This window comes from Ovis aries, chromosome Y, assembly GCF_016772045.2.
Source record: "Ovis aries strain OAR_USU_Benz2616 breed Rambouillet chromosome Y, ARS-UI_Ramb_v3.0, whole genome shotgun sequence".
In the NCBI taxonomy this organism is placed as follows: domain Eukaryota; kingdom Metazoa; phylum Chordata; class Mammalia; order Artiodactyla; family Bovidae; genus Ovis; species Ovis aries.
This window is the reverse complement of record NC_082741.1, coordinates 8,207,722-8,232,292: the sequence shown is the minus strand read 5'-3', so window position 1 is coordinate 8,232,292 and position 24,571 is coordinate 8,207,722. Positions and strand designations below refer to the sequence as shown.

Genomic DNA, 24,571 nt, shown 5'->3' with positions numbered 1-24,571 from the left:
GGGATAAAAGCAAAAATAAAACAAATGGGACCTAATTAAACTTAAAAGCTTTTGCACAACGAAGGAAACTATAAGCGAGGTAAAAAGACAGCATTCAGAATGGGAAAAAATAATAGCAAATGAAGCAACAGAAAAATAACTAATCTGAAAAATATACCAGCAATTCCTGCACTCAATTCCAGAAAAGTAAGCGACCCAATCAAAAAATGGGCCAAAGAACTAAACAGACATTTCTCCAAAAAACACATACAGATGACTATTAAACACAGGAAAAGATGCTCAACACAACTTATGATCAGATAAATGCAAATCAAAACCACAATGAGGTGCCATATCAGGCCGGTCAGAAAGGCTGCTATCCAAAAGTCTACAAACAATAAATGTTTGAGAGGGTGGGGAGAAAAAGGAACCCTCTCACACTGTCGGTGTGAATTGAAATTAGTACATCCACTATGGGGAACAATGTAAAGATTCCTCAAAAACCTGGAAATATAATTGCAATTCCTCTGCTGGGCATACACACCGAAGAAACCAGAATTACAAGACACGTGTGGCCCAATGTTCATTGCAGCTCTGTTTACAACAGACAGGACATGGAAGCAACCTAGATGTCTATCGGCAGACGAATGGAGATGAAATTTGTGGTACATATAGACAGTAGAATATTACTCAGCTATTAAAAAGAATGCATTTGCATCAGTTCTAAAGAGGTGGATGAAACTGGAGCCTATTATGCAGAGAAAAGTAAGTCAGAAAGAAAAATTAATGCATATATATGGAATTTAGGAAGATGGTAACAATGACCCTATATGCGAGACAGCAAAAGAGACACAGATGTAAAGAACAGACTTTAGGATTCTGTGGGAGAAGACAAGGGTGTGATGGTTTGAGAGAATAGCATTGAAACATGTATATTATCATATATGAAACAGATCTCACCAGTCCAGGTTCGATGCATGAGACACGGTGCTCAGGGCTGGTGCACGGGGACGACCCTGAAAGATGGGATGGGGAGGGAGGTGGGAGGGAGAATCAGGATGGGGAATGCATGTGATTCACATGAATGTATGGCAAAAACCATCACAATAATGTAAAGTAATTAACCTCCAATTAAAATAAAATTTTAAAAAGAGGTAAAAAATAAAAAGAAAGATTAGAAAATATTGTAACTGAGTGAGAATAAAACCACAGCAGATCAGAATTCGTGAGATGCATATCTAGAAGTGCTTATAACTTTAAATGCTTGTATTAAAAAATAATAAAAGCCTAAGTCAATGCAAAGAAAAATTGCAAACTCCCTCAAAGCTTTCAGCAAAGGCCACATATAGGGAAACATGAGGGAGGAGTGTGATTAGCTGTGGTAAACTTCTTGCTGTCAGATATTGTCTTCTTGAGCTAAGGAGGGGGTCAGCTGTGTCCTGTAATCCTCAAGGGAAACAAATATTATTCCCTATGCCCTGAAAGGAGATTCCAAAGATTGACTTTTACCTTCCAAGGTCCTGGTTGCAAGGAGGGGGTCCCTGTATAGCCTGGTTATCCTGTCTGAGAACATTCATCTAGCATCCAATCTTGTTAATTCCAGGAGTGCCCAGTACCAGCTGGAAGAGGCAGATCTCAGTTCTCTGTGCCCTTCCCTTACCAAGGCCCCCACACACTGCCCAGCCACCTTCAATGAGGGAACCAGGTACCCAGCATGCAGCTGACCCTCAGCCTCCTCAGTCTACCCAAATGGGGAGCTGGGTCCTATACACTGTGACCCATGGAGACTGCCACAACCATTCAGACCCGGAGGTGGGGATGGGACATGTTGGCCATTGCTTTGAAACCTGGGCCAGGCCAGTGAGTGGATCCAGCAAGGGCTCCAGGACTCTGCAGGACACAGCCTGTCTTCAAGCTTGTCCAAGCTCCACAGTTCATTACCCAGCCCAAGGCACAAGGGCCTGGAAGGCCCTGTGCGAAGGCTGTAATATATCTTTCAGTACATTCTGCTGAGAGGCTTTCTGTTGGTGGTGCTGGGTTTTGTAACTTCCCTAATGGTCTTGGGCTGAGGCCTGCAGCTCTGTTTTCCATCCTGCCTCTATTACACTATCTTCCTTGATGAGCTTATTGAACATGTGAGTAAAAGTTGGTATCCTGGGCCATCATGGGCCATTTCCACTAGCCTGAGGACCACATTCTAATCTATTTCTATAACACAGGGATATGAACTTGACAATGCCATGTGATGTAAAGGCTTTTGTCTGCCTCTAACTGAAGTTTTTAACCTAGTATAATGTCCTCAAGGACATATACTGTAAACGGGGCTACCATTTATTTATTCACTGCTGGAATTATAGTTGACATGTAATGTATTTCCAACAGTCATATTTGGACTACAGTTGCATAACAGTGTTGCTTTAGTTTCTGCCATACATATGTCACACTGAATCAATTTTAGGTGTACATCAGTTCAGTTCAGTTCAGACGTTCAGTCGTGTCCGATTCTTTGTGACCCCATGAATCGCAGCACGCCAGGCCTCCCTGTTCATCACCAACTCCTGGAGTTCACTCAGACTCACATCCATCGAGTCAGGGATGCCATCCAGCCATCTCATCCTCTGTTGTCCCCTTCTCCTCCCGCCCCCCAATCCCTCCCAGCATCAGAGTCTTTTCCAATGAGTCAACTCTTCACAGCCAAAGTACTGGAGTTTCAGCTTTAGCATCATTCCTTCCAAAGAAATCCCAGGGCTGATCTCCTTTAGAATGGACTGGTTGGATCTCCTTGCAGTCCAAGGGACTCTCAAGAGTCTTCTCCAGCACCAGAGTTCGAAAGCATCAATTCGTCGGTGCTCAGCCTTCTTCACAGTCCAACTCTCACATCCATACATACATCCCATCAATTTTGGATTTCCTTCCCATTTATGCCACCATAGAGCAGTTGAGTCCCTTTCTTCTTTTACTTTTCTCAAAACATAGTAGTTTTTAAAATTTAACTGGGGGTTAATTACAATACAATATTGTGATGGTTTCTGTCATGCATCAACATTAATAAGCCATAAGTGCACAGGTGTCCCACCCATCCTGGAGCCGCTCCCACATCCCTTCCTACGCTGTTCTTCTGGGTTGTTCCAGACCCCTTGCTTTGCATGCCCTGCTTCATGCAGATGAAAACATGGAAGATGATTTTTCTACACAAAATATGTAATTTTCTCTATTTCACATGTGAGAAAATGGATGCAGATGTTTCTATCTGAAATAGGAAATTGGTATTTCACGTTTGAAAATCTACTTGTGTAATTTTCTTCATCATATGTGTAATCTTGCCTGTTTCCCAGAGGTACATCTGTGCACATGTTTTCCTACATGAATGGGGAATTCTATATATTTTAGATATGAAAAGTTGAGCATACACTTCCCTTCTTGAATTCTGAAACTGTATACATTTCCTATACGAAAATCTCAATGAAATTTTACTGACATGAAGTGTGTAATTAACATCTGGGGAACCAATATGGAATTGAAATTATCTCTATTTCATAAATGAAATTCTGGGCACTACCGTTTCCTTGTGAAATACTTAATCCTTTGTATTTCTAATGTATAAAACAAGGACTGTCCACCATGAAATATGGAGTTCTCTATATTTCCTGTATCAAAATCTAGGCATTATTCTCCTTCATGAAAGCTGGATGTCTCTATATTTCACATCTGAAGACCAGAATGAACATTTTCCTGTGAGAAATAAAGAAATCTATGCATTTCATGCAAACCACTGGTTCTTCAGTCTCTGAAACACCTGTTTGCATTTGTGTCTATGTGTGTTGCACACGTGTACAAGTGTGAACTTGTGTCACCTGTTTGTGTGTGTGTGTGTCTGTGTGTGTGTGTCAGGCCTAAGATAGGTGCTCAGTGTGAAACACCAGACATCCTAGGAGACAAGAGTGTGAGCAGTGGAAACTGTCCAGGCACTTAACCTGAGTGTGCTCACCTTAACTATGGGGCCGGGAGGTAGGAGTAACTAATGGTCAGGAGGAGCACTTTGGGCCACTTGAAACACTTACAGGAATACCTCTGTTCCTCTGGGAAGTGCATCCCCAGGTGCACATCCTTAACTACCCAGGTGCCTGCTCTAAGCCACAGGCCTGGGGGATGTGCCAAGAGCTGACCGAGTGTAGGCCAGGGGCTTCAGTGGGGGTTGGCTAGGGGCAGCACTGTGGGGCTCAGACAGCTAGCTGAGGAAAGTGCTCTGCTTCTTCCTCAGAGGATGGCTGCATTCTTGACACTGCTCAAGTCTAAGGCACAAGTTTAGGGATGACTCTAAAGCACAAGCACATCGGTTAGGTCAGCGTAAGCCCTCCCCTAACCTGCCCACCTTCCCCCACCCCCTCCACCGTGCACTCCCCTCCCAACCCCCCAACCCTGCCCCCCTCCCTCCTACTCCCCCCACCCCCAACCCGTGGCTTGCAGTTTGGATCGGAAGTGAGCAACTCTGGACCTGAGGTACCCAGGAAACCTGTCTGACCTGTGTGGATCCCTGAGCACACGGAGTCGCCCACTGCCCCAGGGGCAATTTCAAGCTTGAGGATGATTGCAGCGGCAGGTGCCCTGGCTCTCCCAGCCGCTCCTCAGGCACTGCTACATTGTTAGGCAGGCAAACGACTTGCGAGGACACGCCCCCTTTGCACTGGACCGGGTTTGGTGGCTCTTCACCTAATGCCAGAAGGCCCAGAATTCCAAGGGGCGTGTCCAAAGAGCTAACGCCTTTAGGCTCCATTTGATTGGTTCTGTGATGAGGTCTGGAGGTCAGGGTGGAGAGTTCAACCCCTTCCCGCCGCCATGTTAGACATGCGTGGTGGCATAGGGTTCTGCGCTTGCATCTCTCCCTTTCCCTGTTCGTTGGCTGTGGGCAAGTAACCCGTTGGAGTACCACGTATACTGTGGCTGGTGGGCGGACTGTGCGGGCTGTCTGCTGTGGTCTAGTGTCCAGCTTGTTTGCAGCTCGGGGCTACGGCGAGAACAGAATGGAGAGTGAGGTGGGGCCAGAGGAAGGCGGCAACACCACAGGATCCTGGATCTTAGTTGTGAGCCTGGGTCTTCACGAGGGAGGGGCCCTGGGACCTACCAGCCTGGTGGCAGAGGTGATGCAGGCCCCAGGTGGTGTGCCAGGCGAGGAGGCCGCCCTTTTCTGGGTGGAGGCAGTGAAAGAAGGTGCAGCCCTGGAGGAGGGAGAGGTGGCGGGATTCAGGCAGGAGTTAGACAGGATTCACTGGTGTTAGACATCATGGAGGACGCAGACGTGGTGGTGTACCAGGAGCAGGAGCAGGTGTCCTCGGAGGAGCAAGGCCAGGAACATCCAAGGCCCAGAGCCCCGAGTGACTGGCCTGCACTGGAGGCACTGGTGGCCCTGCAGCTGGAGTTGGATCAGATCACGTGAATAAGAAAGCCCAAAGGGCGCGTGCTCGCCTGAAACATAAGAACTGCCAGAGGCGGAGGGTGCAAATAGAACACAGAAGTGCCATCATCCAGGGAATCCCTGGCTTCTGTCTCGAAGTTGTATCCCTTGGTGTGGTGCTTGTGAATTTTTTTTGTTTGTTTTTTAAACCTGGGCTACTGCAGGAGCAGTTTACAGATCTGGCGGTTCTGGTACAAAATTTACTTTTTTGGAAGATGGGTATTGGTTACCGTCCTGCATATCTGTTCCTGAAAGTAGGTGTGATGTCCTAGCATTCTGGTTAGCACAAACTGATACTTGGGCTTTATTGCAGAGGTCTCAATCAGAATTGTCATTAGCACCAGGGACTCTTCAGAAAAAAGGCTCGTCTGGAATCCATTTCTTCTCCGAAAAGCTGAGTGAATTTGGGGGTGAGGTTGTGATGAGTAAGTGGTCATACCTGTTCTAGCTAGGAGTGCTTGTTTTGCACAAGTAAGCTAACTTTCAAGGGGCTGCGATGAAGCTTATGCTCTTAGGAAGAGAACCTCCGGATAGTGCATGCATAGGCACAGCCTTGGACCTTATTCAGCATTCATACAGTTTTCGTCAACAGAAATGTGACGAGTTAACTAGTAGCAAGTTGAAGTCAAACAGTGCCATTCTACTCTTTAGGCTAGCTTTGTTTTTCCAGCACTTTTCTCTCTAGCATCTAGAGGCTCCTTGACTTAAAGCAGTTTATGAACCACCCCCAAATGTCAATTTTGATGAGCAACCAAGATGAGGACGTGCTTCACTTCATGACCAACTTGAAGGTCAGGTAGGGGACACTGATGATTGTGGAGGGGAGGTGACTGGGCGGGGACATGGTTTATCCCTAAAACGTGGAAGGACAGCTCTTCTGTAAAGAGGTTGCACACCAACCCCACCCCCCAGCTCCCCACACTTTGTCCTGACAGGTGGAGGAATTCAGGCACCCCACCCATCACTGCAAGATGACATTGTCCTTTCGGAGGAATAGGTATTTCCAGAATGAAGTGATTGTTAAGGAGTATCTGATTAACGTCACTGGTAAGAAGCAGCTCCCTGGATTTGGGAGGTGGGGGCAGAATAATGTAGGTTGAATTGGAAAGTGATTTAGGTCTTTCTCCCATATGCCTTTCCCTGCAGGATACCAAGCATCTTGTTCGACTCCAGTTCAGTGGTACCAGGGGTTTGAACGTAAGGCATACAGCCGCAGGCACCATGACAGCAGCGTTAATTTCTTCAACTGGTTCTTTGACCACAACTTCTCAGGGTCTGACCGGATTGCTGAGGTGGGGTCCCATGTAGCCATTGGGCCAGAACTGGTGATAAATGTTGGAGTTGCTGGTGGTACATGGGAGGGCTCATGGTCTGGCCAGCCCTGTGCTGACCTTGCTCATTTCCCTGGCAGATCATCATAAAGGATCTGTGGCCCAATCCTTTGCAGTACTATGTGAAGAGGAAGGCTCCACCACGAGAGGTACTGGAAGGACAAGAGGTGTGGTGCCCAGGGTCTGAGCACTGGCATATGTGTTGTCCAGGAACTTGGGTCATTTATTTCACTTGTGGAGAAAGTAAGACTCCGTGGAATACAGAGACACCAGGGCATGAGGGAATCACCAAGAGACAGCAAGGGTACAGGACTGTAGTGAAGAACAGGTTCTAACTAGAGAAGCTTGAGGCAGAGGAAGTGGCCTGGCCAGGCCAAAGTCACTCCAGTTTTAAGTCAGCTGCACATCTCTGAACTGTCATTCCATGGCCAACAAGTCCACCCTCAGGCTCCTCTTAAATTGGGACCCACCTACTATTCCTCATGAAGTCCCCTTTCCAAAAAGGTCTGTGAGTCTCCTTTGTGTAAGGCGGTTCCCTCACTGACCCATCATTTGATTCGATTTTGATCATCACACTTGTTATGTGTTTTAATTTTCTTTTGCACCTTTTTCACCTACCACCCTCGTTCTGAGAATACTGACCACTGTGCAGGATTATGGAAAAGAGTCTTTTATTTATTTTAACTGGAGGATAATTACTTTACAATACCGTGACAGGCTTTGCTCTACATTGGCCAACATGTGTCCCCCCCAAATGCTGAATCCACCACCCACTGACCTGCCCTACCTGTCTTTCTGGGTTGTCCCACAGCATGACTTTGGTTGCCTTACTTCATGCGTCAAACTCGCACTGGTCATCTATTTTACATAAGCTAATGTAAATGTTTTAGGGCTATTTTCTCATATTAACCCACCATCACCATCTCCCACTGAGTCCAAAGTCTGTTCTTTATGTGTCTGTGTCTTATTTGCTGCCCTGCATGTTGGATGTTCAGTACCACCTATGAGGTCCTCAACTCCATATATCTGTGTTAACGTACAGTGTTCTTCTCTTTCTGACTTACTACACTCAGTATAATAGGCTCCACGTTCATTCTTTATATGTCTGTTTCTTATTTGCTGCCCTGCATGTTGGATGTTCAGTACTGCTTACAAGGTCCTCAACTCCTTATGTTTGTGTTAACTTTCAGTGTTCATTTTTCTCTTTCTCACTTGCTACACTCAGTATAATAGGCTCCGCATTCATTCCTTCTCCTTAGAACTGACCTAGATGTGTTCCTTTTTAGAGCTGAGTAACATACCCTTGTGTACCTGTACTCCAACTTATCCCTTCATCTACCAATGGACATATAGGTTGCTTCCATGTCCTAGCTATTGTAAATAGTTCTATGGTGAAGACTGGGAAGCGTGTTTTTCACTATGTGCTTAGAGGAAATGTAAAAGTTCACAGACACTCTCCCCTGGGAACTGACTTGAAAGATTCAAGGTGTCTTTAGTGTTTTTAGAGAGGGTAGGTTTACATATTTGTGTCTCTGTTTTGAAAGGAACCCCCTCCCCCCAGATTTTGAGAAACTTATGATGGAGTGTCCCCATTTACCTAAAATAGAAAACCAAAGAAGCTGCTTCATGTGACGATCAATGGCCAGCATAGTTCTCTTGGACAGGAAATTAATGAAGAGTGGTCTGGTGCTGAAATGGATTGGGCGGGAGACACAAATAAACCTGAAATAATTGTGAAGGATAAATAAAAAGCATCTACTGTGTGTGTCTGTGTATTGTTCGGGCAGGATTTCAGGACAAACACTTCAGCTGCATGTAGGATTCTCAGTTTACTGCGTGTGAATTACCAGTCCATGGAGATTTGTAGAGGGGGTTAAGTCATATGTTGGGGTTGTGTCAGGGATGCAGTTCTTCCTATGGGGAAGGGGTTGGGGAGGATGGAGAATGAAGATGAAGGGCCGATTAACTGTGTGTCTGGAAGTTTTACAAGAGAAATGTGGATGTTCATGGAGAGGGTCTGGTGAACAAGGACCAGAGATTGAAACAGTGGAACACAGTTTTGTTGGAAGGTGGTGCCCCAGGTATCTTCTCTGTCACATATCGTCATACATTTTAAGAGTACAGAACAAGGAAATGGTCTTAACATTCAACTCACTATGAATCTAGAAGGCCATATGTATATGAGCGTTTATATGAGTGCACGGTCAGCTTTGCTGAGAGTCCGCTTCCCAGAGCTAGGGTTCCAGGTAACATCTTAGGGGATCAGGTATAAGGTATATGGAGGGGGCCTGTGGCCTAGGGAGAAAGTGAGGGGTGGGAAGGCAGTGAGGATATTAGTTTCTGGTAAAAGTGACCAGGGGAAAAGATAAATTGCAAGGAGTCAGATAAAGGAAAACTAATCCCATCATAGATGTTTGAGGTCATGTGAACTCTTTTTTTTTTTTTTTCCCAGGAACTCAGTTTAGGTACAAAGTGTGCAGGGGCAAAAGTGAGGGGAATGAGGATGTTAGGGCCAACCTACCCAGCCGTGTGCTCTGTGTCCCATGCTGCTGCTGCTGCTGCTGCTCCTATGGCTCAGTGGTAAATATTCCTTTTTTCAAGGAAGGCTTAAGTTCTTTGCCCAAGGGCCTCTATCAGGCCAAGGTGTAGAAATAACATTTTTCTCACGAGCCCTCTGGTGACAGTTTTTCTTCCTTGCTGAATGGCTCAGCACAGAATGTTTTCAACCACAACAGACTTGTCCTTCATCTAGGGCTTTGTTGCTACTCTGTTCAAGGGCCAACGGGAACACCTGGAGCATATGGAGCTCACTGAGGGACTGGTCAGCACTTAGGGTGGTCCTTCTGAAGTAGATGACTGCTTTTCGGAATTGTGTCCACCTCTGGATTAGGCAAAGGACAGACCGGCACAAATGGAGTAGGGAGAGTTCAACATCTGTACCCCATGAGTTGCCCTCTCATCCCAGATAGAATGGCTCCAACATGGGCATGCCTGAGGGTGATGTCCCACATGGAAGTTTCCTACAACTTTTCTCCCTGAAGCAGTATCTCTTTTGATGGCAAAGGGTAAATGTTTAATGTCAAAGTTCACGGGTTTATGGATGTCCCCTTCAAGATGTCCTGAATGAGATCTCCTGCTCAGGGCCAGCTTTTCCATTTGAATATCCACACCCCAGCTTTGCTCCTACAGAGTTGCATCTACAGCTCTAGAAGGCAAGGCTTGGCCTTCTCTGGGTGATTTCTGAACAAGCAGCCTAGGAGACACTGGAAACATGTCTTCTTTCTTAATCTGTAAACGTCAAAGAATCCTTAGGGCTCTGGCAGGCTGGTAGCTGTCTTTCTTAGTGCTAGTTCAAAACAAAGCAGAAACGACGGTGTAGTAACTCTACAGCAGGTGTGAGATAGCATATTGGGGCATGGATTTCGGGACCTTAGACTGGGTTGTTCTAGGGACTGCATGGCATTTATCCACATTCAGAAGTTTTAAGCATTGCAAAGAAGATAAAGACAAGTTTAGGACAGTGTCCCCCAACACCTAATATTTCCTACCAGTGCTTCAGGACCAGGGGTGGCTTTAGCTCTAACCTGTCCTGCAGTGAAGTGCAGAGATAGTCATGGATCGGTTAGTAAATCTGAACTGTGGATGGTTGACTGGATGGTCATTCTCTGGAAACTTGCCATGATTTGTGCCCCAGACTCTAGGGCTTTCACTTGGGCCCTAAAGTCTAGGTGGTGTTAGATTTGACTGCACACTCGGATGTGTTGTGTAAGGTTTTCTTCCACCAAATATCAATGCATGTGAGACTGGGCAGATTAGTGATGAATTCATGAGCATTCTGGCTCAATCATCCTGAGCTGCATTTGCTTCCTGTGCCCTGGATGTGTTCATGTCTTCCTATGTTTAGAATGAAGACTGGGTGTGTCCATTGTGTTTGCCCATGATTGTGAGTTGATATTTCTTCCTGTGAGTCTGCCTGTGCCTCCTGTCTTCTTTCATGTTGCACCTATGCTTGTGCCATTATGCACAGCTCTGCTGCCATATCTGTCTTGCACGTCCCTACTCAAAATACATGCGTTGTATTGCTCGTATTTACTCCTTTTTTTAAGTTTGTGTATCTTTGTTAGACTGCATGTGAATTTGACCTATTCTTTCATTCCTGGATCAAATGCTTCCAACATCTTGAATTGTGACTTTTTTAAAGGCTTCCATGATATTTGCGCACGTCAAGAAATGCTTTATCACAGGAACAGTTAACAGTGACCCACATGTGGGAACAAGAATACCCATACACTTACCGTAATGCCTGATGGGCAAGAATATCACTCATTGAAGTGAGAATATTAATTAGGATCACAGAGGGCAAAGATGTTGCAGGAATGCATCTGTCAGGAAATTTTTTATCTGTCAGGAAAGATTTGGGGTTGACTTGTTAAGTGTTCTAAAAACACTACTGCAGGACTGAAATACATTGACTTTTACCCCTACCCATGTATTCTTGCCTTGATCATTAAACTGACATTACCCATACAGAGTTTCTTCATGATTGTCAGTAAATCATCACCCACGTGAGAGGAATTGGGGCTTGCCTTTCTGTAAAGAGAAAGTTGTTAAGGAATTCTTGTCCCAGGGAAAAGGCATACATGGTCAATTTCAAGTTCAAAGTCTCATGCTATTTCTGTGTCATTTCTGGAAGGAAAGCACAGGGAATGGAATCACACCAACCTGAATCACACCAGTCCAAGGCAACAGGAGTAGAGAACACAGGCACAGGTCACTCAGCTGTCCACAGTGAGGACTTCCAACCCTGCCACCTCCTTGCATGTCAGTCCCCCTCATGAGCAGATCCCATTCACCTTCCAGAATATGTCATAGAAGTAGAAGAGGACACTGACATGATCAACTAGCGAGTGAAAAATTAACCGGGGCCAAAAAGAGAGGTGCTCACCAAAGTCCATTATACTGTATAAGTAAACCAATAGTTCCGCCTGTCTGCAAGTTTCTTTTCAGAATTCTTTGTGTGTGTGTGACAAGCACACACGTGCACTTGCCAAAATGAGTGTGTGAACTCTGAATTGGGCTGGCTGGGGGATGGAAGAATGGACACTGAAAACATGAAAGAGCTTGTGTAAGGTACAAAGATCTTGGGGCAGCAGAAACACTGACGCCCTGGAGAAAAGCCCAGAGATCTCACTCACAGAGCAAGCTGTACATGTAAACAGGCATGTAAGTGTAAACATGTATCAGAAAGGAGAGGCAGAAAGGAGAGGCAGGCCAAAGGCACCTGGGGGCAATCACAGAGGATGCGAAGGAGCAGAGGCAGAGTGGGCCAGATTCCCAGGCACAGAAGAGGGGCTACACACGCCCCAAGACACCTGGCTACAAAGGGTTTTCTGTCCTCAAGTGAAGGAGCATTTTTTTCCGCCACATGACCAGCAATATGAACACAGCTTGCCCTTTTCTGTAAGGTTTCGGAGACTGATGACTCCGTAGCATAAGCAACTGCTACATTCAGAGTTTGCCAGTTTGAAACATCACTCCTTAAAAGGGTGTCTTAGGTTGATCCTCTCACCCCTCCCAGTTCTACAGGCCTGGGCTGATGGGGTAGGCTGGGGTGTGTTCTCACCTGGAGGCTGGATGAGAACAGAACTACTTTGAAAGGGCCTCTGCACAATAAATGGGCAGACTTCAATTCCTCTGGCACTGGTGAGCCATGGCTCTTAGTGGGACACTCTTAGCATCTCTGTATTTAGAGATGTTTCATCTGTAAATCTCTCTCTACACAGAGAATTTGTGTCACATTTTGACATGTGCCCAAATGTGTTCTTTTGAAGCACAGAACTCTATTTCACGTAAGAATACACGCATTAAGTTTTCTTGAATGAAATATGGAATTCTGTATATTTCACCTGTGAAAATCTCACCACAATCCTTCTAAAACTAAAATGAAGTTCTTTATATTTATATAAAAATGTATGCACATGTTACTTTCCTATATGAAGTTTGGAATTCTATGTATTTCACATATGAAAAACTGGGTGCTGACTTTTCCGCATGAAATCTGGAATTTTGTGTATTTCACTTATGAACATCAGGCCACTGATTTTAGTACACAAAATATGGCATTTTGCTAATTTTATGTATGGAATTTAAGGCAGTGATTTTCCTCTGTTGAGTATGGATTTCCTTATATCTCACATAAGAAAATCTTGGCAGAGACTTAATCCATGAGATAATGAACTTTTTATATTTCATTTAGGAAAATCTGGGTCGTGATTTTCCTACATGAAATATGCAGTTGTCTGTATTTAATGAATGAAAATCTGGGCACTGATTTTCCTACATGAAATTTGGATTTCTCTACTTTGGCATTTGAAAATCTAGGCACAGAGCTTTATCCTATGAAATAGGAAATTCTTGTATTTCACATTGAATCGGGGATAAACAAGGTAACATGAAATATGGAATTTTTCAGATTTCTCATTTGAAAATCTGTGTGCTGACTTTCCTTCATCAAGTACAGAATACTGTATATTTAACAATGGAAAGAATTGGCATCAATTTTCCTACAATAAATACAGAATTTTCTATTTCATATATAAAGTGATTTTCATGCTTGAGGTATGAAGTCACTATAAATTAAAATATGAAGTCAATGGTAGTTCAAGGTGATGAATAGGTAAGTCAAAATCCTTGAGGATGCGACCACACTTAATAGTTGAACCCTCCCTGTTCTGAAATTCAGAGACTTGATAAAAATTCTTTTATTCAAAATGGGGGGGACAGAAATACTAAATAAGAGACATAACCCTAAGACTTGGATCTTATCTCTTCAGCCACACTGACTCTTCAGCGGGGTTGCTCTAAAAAGCCACATGTAAGAACAATCAGTTTGTGGACACCCAAGAGCTGTGGTCAGCAGGCCTGGTGTGAATTCACAAGTCAGCTCAAAGCCAGGTCAAGAGGGTATTCTATATCCTGGCTGCTACCATTCAAATGCAAATTAGACATTCACGGATTACGTGACCTTGGAAAAGCTGTTTAACCTGGCCAGATCTCAGTGTGCTCATTTATAACACAGGTGTGAGGACATCCCTGATATTCCAGTGGTTGAGACCTTGCCTTCCAATATGGGGGACACAGCTTTGATTCCCTAGTCAGGGAGATAAGATTCCACAAGCCTTTATTTTATTTTATTATTTTATTTTTATTTTTACTTTATTTTACTTTACAATACTGTATTGGTTTTGCCATACACAAGCCTTGTAGTCAAAAAACAAAAACGTTTTCAAAGAAGGAAAATAAAGCAATATTGCAACAAATTCAATAAAGACTTTAAAAATTGTGCACATTAAACAAGAATGTTACTGGAAAGAAGCCCAATGAGACATTAGACTTTAATTCAAAAGACATTAGATTTTCATTCAAAAACCTGCTTTCATTCTACAACTATGTAGCAATTGCTGTTCTAGGCCCCAGTGGGGAGCAGAAGGGATTTCCCAGAGACCTGCAATTCTGGTGGTGATTTTCACTCCTGGGGTTCCACAGACTTAAATCTGCAACTCACTGCAGAGCACTCTCATCCGACAGCAAGGAGATCTGCAAGCTTCACTTGCCCAGATTAAACAGTGAGCATAAAAGCACTTGGCAAATAAGAGAGAAGTAGAGAGGAGGGCTGGGGTGGTGGATGGGACACTTTGGGAATCTGGGAGTAGCAGATGCAAACTATGATGTATAAAACAAACAACAAGGTCCTTCTGTATAGCACAGGGAACTACAATCAATATCCTGTGATAAACCATAATGGAATGGAATATGAAAAAGTATGTGTGTATATAACTGAATCATTTTCTTATATAGTTGAAGTTAATACAACATGGTACATCACCTATACTTCAATAAAATAAATTTTAAAAGACCGAAGACAGAACCTAAATGGAGAGTGTGCCTACAAGTGAACCTAGAGCAGGTAAGCCTGCCCACCACATCCCTAACAAGGACCATGCTAAGAGAACAGGCAAGTTGGAGAGGGATTCCACCACTTCCCGGTCCCCTTTAATTCCTGGAAAGATCCAAGGTTGGCGCCCCCCCCCATCCAACCACTAGCATTCACATTGCTAGTGTACTTGGCGGTGTCTGCAGTGACATCAGCTGAAGCAGTAGTGATGGGCGGGCTGACAGAAGATGCAAGGGTGCTCACGGATCCTCAGCTGGTGACCAGGGGTGACGAATAGGTGCTGGTCACCAGGGTGATGGTGGAGGTGGATGGGTTCTGTGTGATCTCTTTCTGCTGGACACCAGAAAAAGCAAAGTTTCTTGGTCACCCACCGCCTGGGGAAGACTGTCCCAGCTGGAAGCTGTGGTGGGAGCAGGGCCCAATCCACACTCTTCGAGTTTCTCTGTTTTCAAGGGACAAAGATTGTCACATTGGCCAAACTCGAGCAAGGCTCCACGGAGCCCTTTCTCAGTAAGTCCTCCACCTGGGTCTTTAGGTTTCTGATAGCTCAAGGCTGCATCCTAGGATGACCCCGCTACCCCTTTAAAGTTTCCATCTAAGAAAACTCAAGGCTGCCAATAGAATTGACTATTTGCTCCAATCAACACTTAAGGATAGGGCCCTTTGCCCAGTCTCTATGGGAGGGCAGAAGCCTACCTTTAAGAGGTACCAGAGTTACCAAACCCAGATATTTCACATGGACCAATACCCCCTTCCCACTTTGTGTAAAAGTGTCAGTTTCCGACTCTATAGAGTTCCCATGATTCCCCCTGCCTATTCCCAAATTCTCCCTTTAAAACCCCAGTCCCCTGTCTACACATTGGGGTTGATGTCAGTTCATTTTGCCCTACTGCAATAGTAAATAGTAGATTAAAATCTATCCTAACTACCTCAACTAGTTTTGGACAGTTTTGTGTATGTTTAACAGCACAATCTGGGAATTAGGAACCATACCATCAGTGAGCTCCTTCTTGCCAGCTCCCAAGTTCCCCTGGAAGGCTCATTATACTTAAGTGTTATAAATTCAGGAGCCTGAAACTGCCCATCCCAATCTGAAAGATCCCAGACCCAGTTCGGCCTTAGCAAAATTTCGGACAGCAGGATCAATGCGGCTGTACTCCCCCACTCGGTGTCCAATCTTATGGTCTTCCTCCACCCCAATCTTTGAAGAGTTTCACTGGGGGCCAGTTCCATATCTGGCTATTCCTTCATTTCACAACGTGCTGCAACTCTTACCAGTTCTCCTCCTGATGGTGCACTCAGTATGTGAGAGTTTCAATCCAAGAGCCCAATAATGAAGGATCTCAATGCAGGTTTCCTCATGAAACAAGACCAGTATCAGTCCTCATGAGAGCCAGACAAACTAGTCCCCATCAGATCAGCACTTTGTTCCGCTTTCGTCCACCCACAAAGAGACTCCAGCCGGGAGCTGTCATTCTGCACTTTGGCAATGGTTCTTGACACTGGCTCTTCTTGCATTGGATGGTGGGTGCTAATCCCTTGGTATTAAGGTATCCTTTATCATACACTTCACACACTCTACTCATTCAAAAATAATGCCCAGGGTTTCGTTAACATGCACAAAGCAACTTACACAAAGGTATTTATTGTACATTGTCTTACAACAGATAAAAACTGGAAGCAACTGAAATGTCTATCAATAGGCAAATGTTTTATTAAATAAACTGTGGAATATTACACACCAGTCCAAAAGAAAAAGAGAGTTATATGCACTCAAATGGATTGACCTCCAAAACATGCTGATAGGCGGGGGAGAAAAAGGCAAGGATAGTACAATTTTTATGTTTTCAAAGAGAAAAAAAGTAATAACTTTATGAAGTCATTTATGTATATATATATGTATATACGCACACATAGATAAATATATATGCATACATGAATTAGAAAAAGATCTTATGGTTAACAATACCTCTGAGAAAGGGTGCAGAAAGAAACAGAGAGTCAATTAAAGACAACAGATTTTTATGTGTCTAGGCATCCATTTCACCCCGTTTTAAGAAGATGTGTATATACTGTTTATCAAATGAAAAAGAAAAAAAGCAAGCTGCCAAATAATTTTTAAAAATAATGCCGAATGGAATGCGTCAGGCCTCCAGGATACAGTGGCCACGCAAACAAGGGGAACTAAGCAAAAAAAACAAGGACTATTTTCCTCCTGTCCATGTGGCAAAAAAGGAGAGGGTACCATGGAGAACAGAGCGGGGAGGCTCGGTACCTTTCACAGCCTGTCTCTTCGGATATCTTGTCCCGTGTGAAGACTGAGGCTGCTGCTGCTGCTGGCACTGTATCTTCTGCATGCGCCACTTTTAGGAGGGCGTTTGAAACCTACTTGATGAGTTCCACACAACCTGCTGCATGGCCAGGGCAGTCTCTTTCGGTAAAAGCGGCCTCAGCCTTTGCACCGGGCTTCCCATGGTGCTGGTGGCAGCACCGGCGGCTGGGCCGTGACCGTGCAGGTGGTGATGGCAGTGGCCGTGACCCTAGCCATGGGAGTTTGGGAGGATGAGCGGATGAGGACCAGCATTTCAGGGGGCAACTGGCTGCCCGCTGTTGTGGCTGGTGGAGCTTTACTACGACTGAAGCCAGTACATGAAAAAACAAAACAGAAAGTAGACAGGACTCAGACTGACCTGCAGGGTCACCATGCCACTGAGTTCTATGTGACCATCCCAGGCTGCCATGCCAAAGACTTCCACATGAATGAGAACATTCTCACTTTATATCCTTAGGCCACTTCTGCAGCATGTTCTACCTTAAGACATCAGCTTCCTCGGGTCAGGTGCTTGTTCACATTTGAGATACTTGCCAAAACCTCTGAGGTTCTGAGGCCAACTGACCCAGCCCCTGGCCTGGAGTTGCCCACCTGCTAGCTGATGACCCAGTGGATGAACAGAATCATTGCAAGTATGTTGTTTTACAAAGTTAGAGTTCAGTAAGCACTGAGAAGGACTAACCAAAGTCCATCTGGACATTAACAGGAATGCTTTCCTTGGCCAGGAAACCTACAGAGCATGTACCCCAAGGAAATTGACAGCCTCCCAATGCCCAAAGCACTGAATAACAATTAATCACTGAGAAAGAAGGGTATTGTTTTCATCTCTTCTAATTCCTTCCAGAATAGTCTCAGCATGGTCCTGGCACCTTGACACCTAACACTCAAGGCAACTCACACCAAGAACAGAACAATCCCCAGCAAAATGGTATTTATGGAGAATTCAGAAGAGTTGCTTTTGTTTTGACTGCAGTTATCCACATTGCATCTTTTATTCCGAGCAAAAATACTGTATTAACCTACCGTCTGGTAGTCAAGTTTATGTCCAAAATTGAAATCATTCTTTTTTTTTTTTTTTTTCAAAAGAGCTGCTGCTTCAGATAAAAAATATATTAAGGCAGTAATTGTATGATCAGGTCTTGGGAATGCCAAAAATAATAAATACAAGTGACTAGAGTTTGAAAAACACTGCCTTTCAGAGTGTATCTACTGTGATGAACTGGGCTATGAGTGTGGAGGGCAGGATTTCAACAGGCAACAGGGAAAATTTGGAGGAGAACAGTTTTAGCCAAGAATGCCCAAGAATAGGCAGATTTTCACTGAACAAGGACAGACAGTGAGAAAGGCTGGCCAGAATGCAGGTTAGAGCCAGAAGCATTGAGCAGTGAAGAAGGTGTGACCACAAGAATATTCATCTGTGAGGGGAAGGGGGCCAGCTCTGACTGCAGGGGCCCCAGGAACTGGAGAGATGAACATGTAGGCCCAGAGAAGATGCTCTCATGTTCACACAAGAAACACTGGTGCAAGTCAGCATCCTTGATCTCAGACGATGTGCCTGGACACATTGTCACACATTTTTAAGAAGGACTGAAAGTGAAGTCACTAAGTCGTGTCCAACTCTTTTCCAACCTCATGGACTGTAGCCTGCCAGGCCCCTCTGTCCATGGGATTGCCTAGGCAAGAATGCTGGAGTGGGTTGCCATTTTCTTCCCCAGGGGATCTTCCTGACCCAGGAAAGAAACCTGGGCCTCCAGGACTGCACACGCATCCTTTACTATCTGAGCCACCAAGGAAGCCCTTAACACCTCTTTTAGGGCCCAGCATGCTTCTGCTGCATGACTCCATGCCTGTTATTTTTAGATTTCTATCACCCAGAAAAGACAAGAGTTCTTGATTATTCTAGGGGAAAGTTTCAGTTAACTGTGGGTCCGTGACAACCAAGGAGTGTGAAAGGAAAAGTGTGCTGACAGGCTGATTTTTCTGCCTGGGGGTGGGGGTGTCTTGGTTGTTACACAACTGACAGGCCCTCTTGCTCCTCTGGGGAAGAATTCAGCCAACGTCCTGGGCAGGAACACAGGGTGGGGCGGGGAGTAGATCTCTACCTAGAGTGAGGAGCCCCCATCCTTGCCTAGGACAAGCTTTCGGATATCAGTCACAGCCACTGCCCCTTCCCCTTGCAGGGGCAGAAGTGGCTTTGAGCTTGGCCCTTCTAAAAGGCAGAGATCCCACAGGCAAGGCTTCTAACCTGCAAAAGCAACTTAAGTGCCTCTCATTTTGTCCATGTGCTTAAAAAATATTCTATCTTTTTCATTATGCTAGCTCGATAGCTCCGTAGGCAAAGGGCAACCATGAAAAGGTCCTTTTCCTCTCTCATCTTGCAAAAGCAAATAGCTGGCTTTCTGGCATGTTTACTACTCTGATAGAGTCCCTCTGGAGCTCTTTTCCAATTAAAACAAACAAACAAACAACAACAACAAAAACAGAAATATGCAATCTGAAAATATTCCAGGCTTGACACACCCTTGGGCAGTTTTCATTTAAACACTAAAATATTTTAATTTCTGAAGGATACTTGCAAACTTCTTGTCCTAGAGTTTTATTGGCTTCCCCTGTAAACCAAGTTATTCAGCCTCTTTTCTCCACTAAATTTTCCTACTATACTATTTCTTCTTAATTTCTTTTATATTTATAATTAAATAAATAAGCTTTCCTCGCCTACACCGTTCACCCTTCGAATTTCCCTGGATCCACTGGGGCTGGACCCCGGCAAGTGGCACCCAGAACAGGCTATTCGAAGGTAGCTTCTTTGGAGCAAATGCTCCCTCCGGAGCACTCTCTGTTGCTCCACCTAGAGTGATTTAATCACTCCCCCTGGAGTACTTTCGATTACTCCCCCGGTGTTGAGTTTTCAGGATGGCTAGGACCCCACTCAGGGTGCTGCAGACCCCCCTGTAGTATAGACAGGGTGAGTAGGAGTGGGAAGTGTTGAAGGGTTTAAGAGAAACCTGGTTTTGCAGAGGTTGAAAGAAACCTGCTTTCTTTGGGTTGAAAAGAAAACCCACCTTGCCAAAGGTAAAACCCTTGACGAGGCAGACTTTCCTATTAGACAATTTTCTGACATGGGTAACAGTGAATCAAAAGAAAGACAGCTTTTTATAGGAGTAATCTTGCAGTTGCTAACTAAATGAGGAATTAAAGTTAAGAAATCCAATATTCATTCTTTTTTTTTTTTTTTTTTTCCATTTCTACAAGAACAGTGTCCTTGGTTTCCAGAAGAGGGCACTGTTAGATACTTGGGAGAGCATAGGGAAACAAAAACTTACCATGCTGAACATGGCTCAGAAAATGTGCCTACAGACGCCTTTTCCTTATGGAACACAATTAGGGACACTCTAGACCCTGCCTCTGAATCTGAAAAAGTACATCTTAAAGAGGAAAGTGCAGACCAAAAGGAATCTATCAAAGAGGAGGGTGAGGAAAAGAAGGCTATACCTAGCCATTGGCAGTTGAACAAAATGCTAGCTGCAATGACTGCTCAGGAAAAGGCCAAAGATAGAGATGAGGAAAAAAAGATCAGTTTTTAGATGAGGAAGATTTTGAAGAAAAAGTAACTCAATACCATTCTAATTAAGGATGCTCCGAGGAGTTTAAGGGAAACATCCCCTATCAGACTAACCACTCCTAGAAATTCAAGAGAAACTTCCCCAGTTAGGCCTTCTGCTCTCAGGAGCTCAAGAGAAATGTCTCCTATCAGGCCATATGCCCCTTGGAGCTTAAGGGAGACAACTTCAATTAATAAATCTATAAGATCTAAACATCAGACAGTTAAAAGATCTTCAAAATATGAAGACAAAGATATGGCATATTCTGGCCCTCTTCTGCCCCCCACCTCCCTATAGGGGTGAAGGGCCCCCCACTAGAAGTTCCCAGGAGAAGGGTCCTTTTTAGCCCTAATGATGATTTTGATCCTCACCTGGAAGCTTGCTTTCCTGTAATATTTGATAGCAAGCAAGGGGAAAGGGCAGGAGCCATCCAATGGGAACCCATTCAAATGAAAATGATAAAAGAATTAAAACATGCTTGTGCTTCGTATGGGCCTACAGCCCCACACAATTTACAGTTATTAGAAATTTTAGCAGCCAGCTGGATGATACCCTAAAATTGGAAGGCAGTTGCTAAAGCTTGCTTATCTGGAGGACAATTCATACTTTGGAGAACTGAATATGAGGACCTGGCCCCAAAACAGGCTGATAGCAACCTAATATATGGTCCAAAACATATTGTAAAAAATATGTTGATAGGGAATAATGAATATGCCTTACTTCCAGAACAAATGAAACTAGATAAAATGACCCTGCAACAGGTAGCCGCCTGCGCTACCGGGGCTTGGCGATCATTGCCTGAAGGAAAAGAATCAATCTCCTCCTTCTCTAATATCAAACAAAAACCTGAAGAGCCATATGAGGATTTTCTCTCATGGCTCACAGAGGCGGTAAACAGAGTAATTTCTAATTCTGAGGTAGCTAATATAGTGACAAAACAACTGGCATTTGAAAACGCTAACTCTACCTGCCAGGCTATTTTACGTCCTGTAAAGAAAACTGGAACTCTACAAGATTATATCAGGCAATGTGCAGACATAGGACCCTCAGTGATGCAGGGCGTTGCCATAGCCACAGCAATGAAAGGAAATTCTTATCAGCAGACAGTACAATCCCTCTTTACAAATAAAAATAACCCAGCACAGAGCAATTTCAGTAACCAATGTAGAGATACCTTCCCTAAAACCTGTTTTTCCTGTGGCCAAGAGGGACATGTCTTCCGTATCTGTCCTCAAAAAACAGCCAGCTCTTATCAGCCAAATTCTGCCCCACTGGCTGTTTCCACTCCACAAAATTTTCCCGTCCCCAAATCCCCTTGTCCTCATTGTCCAAAAGGATATCATTGGGCGAAAGAATGCAGGTCACAGTTCCATAGAAAAGGAGCCTTTTGGGGCCTTCATCAGCAGTCGGGAAACGGATTGAGGGGCCAGCCCCAGGCCCCAACAACAACTGGGGCAGCCTCACTGAACCCATTCATTCCCTTCGTCCCGTCACAGAACTCATCAGAGCAACCCCAGGCAGCGCAGGACTAGACCTCAGTTCCATCACCTCAACAATATTAACACCAGATAGCCCCACTATAAAAGTCCCGACAGGAGTTAAAGGCCCATTACCGGCAGGCTTGATGGGAATTATATTAGGCAGAAGTTCCTTAGCTATGCAAGGTCTCACAATTATCCCTGGAGTAATTGACTCAGATTATACAGGAGAAATTCAGATAATGATTTCACCCCCAACTAAAACTTTCCAAATCCATCAGGGACAAAGAATAGCACAGCTTTTACTTTCGCCTTACCGCGCTGCCATAGGGCACACAGCTACTCAGAGTGAAAGGCAGGAGAAAGGATTTGGGTCTAGTGATATGGTTTTTTGGATAACAGAAATTACTCAGAAACGTCCTATGAAAACTATTCTGATTAATGGCAAGTCTATTGTGGGATTATTAGACACAGGAGCAGATGTTTCTTGCACTTCAGGAGAAGACTGGCCCAGCTCTTGACCCACACATACTACTGAAAATGACTTGGTGGGGATAGGAAGAGCCCCCAGAGTAGCTAAAAGTGCAAACATTTTAGATTGGCAATTTCAGGATACCTGTGGACCTTTCCAACCTTATGTCATTCCTTCACTCCCCTTTACCCTGTTAGGGAGGGACATGCTGTCTCAAATGGGAGTGTTACTTTTCAGCCCTGATGATAAAGTGTCCTCGAAAGTGCTGCAAATAGGCTATGATCCATTGAAAGGATTAGGTAAACAACAGACAGGAATAATTGAGCCAATTTGCCCAACTCCTCGACAGTTACGTACTGGATTGGGCTATCCAAATTTATAATGGAGGCCATTGTTTTTGCTGCTGACCCCATTACATGGAAATCTCAAGATCCGGTGTGGGTGGAACAATGGCCTCTGCCTAAAGAAAAATTACTGGCAGCTAAAGCGTTAATCTTCGAACAACTAGAATTGGGACATATTGAGCCCTCCAATAGCCCCTGGAACACTCCTATTTCTGTTATTAAGAAAAAATTTGGCAAATGGCTGCTTTTACAGGATATAAGAGCAATTAATGCCATCATGGAGAACATGGGAGCCTTACAACCTGGGCTCCCTTCCCCAGTAGCCATTCCAGAGGGATAATATAATTGTGATTGATTTACAAGATTGCTTTTTCACTATTCCCTTAAACCCTGAGGATAAAAAGCTATTTGCCTTTAGTCTGCCATCAGAAAATCTTAAACAGCCTTACTTATGGTTTCAGTGGAAGGTTTTGCCTCAGGGAATGAAAAATAGCCCCACCCTATGCCAGAAATTTGTTAATGCCACTCTAGAAGAAACTAGGATTCAATATGAACAGGTATATATGATTCACTATATGGATGATATTTTAATAGCTCATCCTGATAGAGCTCATTTGCAAACTGTCCTCCAAGATTTGATCCAGGCATTGACAGATAAAGGTCTAAAGATTGCCCCAGAAAAAATTCAAATCAGTCCGCCCATAACTTACTTAGGAAGAGTCATAAATTCAGAAATAGTGACTCATGCCCCGCTACAATTGAGAAAAGACCACCTTATTACTTTAAATGATTATCAAAAACTCTTAGGTGATATAAATTGGATTAGACCATATTTAAAATTAACCACTGCCAAATTGAAACCTCTTTTTAACATTTTACGCGGGGATCCCGATCCAACCTCTAAAAGACAATTAACTGCTGAGGCTGGAGAGGCCCTAGGCAAAGTAGAAGCAGCCTTATCGAATAGTTATGTAAAAAGGATTGATTTGACGGTGACTTGGCAGTTCCTCTGTCTAGCTACTCCAACGGCACCTACGGGAGTTCTGTGGCAAAGCGGCCCTCTAGAATGGGTCCATCTTCCCGCCCAAGCTAAAAAAGTTGTGGCTTCTTATCCCGGTCTAATTGCCACATTAATACTAAAGGAAGGAAGTGGAGCATTGAATTGTTTGGTAAAGAGCCATCAGAGATTGTAATTCCATATAATAAGGAGCAGCTTGATGCTCTTCCAATGTTTGGCCAAAGACTGGCAGATTGCTATAGGGAATTATTGTGGTCAAATTTTGCATCATTTACCCTCGCATGTTTTGCTAAACTTTATGTCCAAACATCCAGTTATTTTTCCTGTTAGATGTAAACAGTTCCCTATTCCAGACGCTCAAATAGCCTTCACTGATGGGTCACCAAACAGTAAAGCCTCCATAGTTACAAGAAATCATCAGAAAGCTTTGGAAACACAAGAAACTTCAGCTCAAAGAGCTGAAATCACAGCTCTTATAGAGGCCTTTTTATGTTTGCAGAGGAGGAATTTAACCTTTACTCTGACTCTCAGTATGTGGTCAGGCTGTTTCCACACATTGAGACTGCAGTTCCAGCCAAAAACAAAACTGCTATCTTTCTTTTGTTAACT

At 44.2% G+C, this 24,571-nt stretch overlaps 2 pseudogenes; one reads left to right on the top strand and one right to left on the bottom strand.

Moving 5' to 3' along the window:
• Positions 1 to 5,000: 5,000 nt before the first annotated feature.
• Positions 5,001 to 8,330, top strand: LOC132658958 (testis-specific Y-encoded protein 3-like; annotated as a pseudogene).
• A 3,264-nt stretch (positions 8,331 to 11,594) lies between these two features.
• LOC132658882 (MYND-type zinc finger-containing chromatin reader ZMYND8-like) overlaps positions 11,595 to 24,571 on the bottom strand; it is a 48,253-nt pseudogene continuing 35,276 nt past the window's right edge.